This window comes from Capsicum annuum, chromosome 7, assembly GCF_002878395.1.
Source record: "Capsicum annuum cultivar UCD-10X-F1 chromosome 7, UCD10Xv1.1, whole genome shotgun sequence".
Classification (NCBI taxonomy): Eukaryota; Viridiplantae; Streptophyta; class Magnoliopsida; order Solanales; family Solanaceae; genus Capsicum; species Capsicum annuum.
The window spans coordinates 132,928,317-132,930,595 of NC_061117.1; positions in this window are offsets into that span (position 1 = coordinate 132,928,317).

Below are 2,279 nucleotides of genomic sequence, written 5' to 3' on the forward strand. Positions count from 1 at the left end.
ATGCTAACGGATTATGATAAGGAAAACCGTTAGCTCATGATCGATTATTGTGGTTATGAAGTTCTAGTGCACTAGTGTTTCGTGATGTTTATTTATAGTTTCCAAGTGAAAATTTGGAGTAAGGTTGGGTTAGTAAATCATGCATAGCACTAGATATTAAGTTTGAATAGTTGATGTCCATGAAGGTGGATGTGATGATTTCTTGGTAAATGATACTAGTTATATGGTAATGGAAGTGATCTAATAGGCTTGAATGGTGTATGAAATATAACGGCTTAAGTTTAAGTTAATTCATAATGAAGTATAATGTTGTAGGTATGGTGGGTAAATATGCCCAAGGCGATATGGAGTTGTGGTATAATTTTCTAAGACTATTACATAATTTCTGTGGCTAGTGGTACCATTAAATTGTTAAGTGGAGAAAGAGTAGTTAGATGGTATATGGTAATATAAATAGCCATGTTAAGTGTTATAATCTAAGTTGGAGTTTTGAAGGTTGAAGCGATAAAAATAAGTGTGCAAGTATTATACTATGACTATTGGTGGCTATGGAAAGATAGAGTGTATCCCAGAAGGTAGTCATTCGGGTTAAGTCTAGGATATCCATGTATTGTCATTTTTTTTTCTTTCAGACCCTAGAGTGCAGTAAGTGTAGTTCAGTTAGAATCTGGTAAGGGATCTCCCAAACTCTAGATGATGACTTGAAGCCAAGGGGGAGATGATTGAATGAATAACCAAGTAAGGCTCTCAGATTCTAGTAGTGATGCAGTATGATTTAGAACATCAGAAAGTGAGGGTGAATCTCAACCCATTCCTACCTCATTATTTTTTTTAGTATTCGGATGCTTACTCATGCCTTATGATCCAGTTCCGTGATCGTAGTTCATGATTCCTGTATATGATAGAGAGTCACGTACTCTTCCAGTTCCAAGATAATGAGTTCTAGTTCATTCAAGTAGTCGGAATCACATTTCTTATGTTATGAACTCTAGTTGAGGTCATGCAACTCATGACGCACGTACTCACTCTTTATAGTGTGCTCAGTCCCATATAAAAATCTTTACATGCTTTAGGATCTTATGTTTTAACCTTTTAGTGACCCTCCCTATGCAATGATAGTGGTGATGAAGTAAATGTTCTTGTTGATGGAAGATCATAGTATGCTTGCTTAGATAAGGCCATAAGTATGAAGTACGAGTTGGGGCCAAGTCTTTGATACACATGATAGTTAGTGGAAAAGTTTTTGTGTGTATGTCTTAGGGTAGCGTGTGGGAGTTATAATGACAATAGTTTAGAAACTATGTGAAGTATGTATTTATGGGTGGTTGCCTTGAGGTCAACATGTGGTTATAAAATAGGCTTGAATGACATTTTGGGATTCTAGTGGAAGGTCGCAATATGTATTAGTGACTTCATATTATGAGTTCAGAGTAGTCATTGAAGTGGTAAGGCATGCTATGCTTATGATGTGATCTTTAAAAGAGGTATAGAAGGTGGCATCATATGGTTTAGAATAATAGCGTGGTGTAGCATGTTGTATTTTTATGACTTAGAGTTAGGCTTGATCGTGGTGTAAGGATTAGGCTATTTTAGACATTAGTAGAATTTTTTTTTCAATGCTCATATGAGAATTTTAAGATGAATTGAATGAATATGATATTAAAAGGGAATAGTATAGTTAAGGGATATTTGGGAAGTGCTCTAAGCCTGAAAGTAAGAAGTTGTATTGCTAAAGGTCTGAAAATTGTGTCCTAATTTAAGAGTTATATGTCTATATTCCAAACTGCAGAGTAGTGTCAATGTTGTGATTTCCTCAGTTGGATGTCTTCTATAATCCATACCCAAGATTCATGGCTCCAAATTACCGCTAGAATTTCTTTAGAGAATTGTGCGGAAGAGATACTCCAGTTAAGTATGAGGATGTAGTATAATTCAATCTGTATGGCTAATAAGTCAGTTTAGCAGTCAGATTTGCATGACTTATTTTCTCGTCTTTGCACTTATTCATGATACTCAAAATCTCAGACATTCTACTATTCCAAGATAGAGTATACCAGTAGTTACGAGTATAGCCCAGTTCATGCATCATGCATTAAATTCAGATTTCAGATGTTCAGTTATGATTCAATTCGTAGGTGGCCTGTGCATCGCCTTAGTTTTCCGAGTATCTTAGTGAATTGAGCTTTCATAGAGGGACATAGGGTCCCAAGGGGGAGATGCCCCATTCAGCTGCATGCATATATTCTTATTACAAGATCCGCAACAGTTGTCATTGCGTA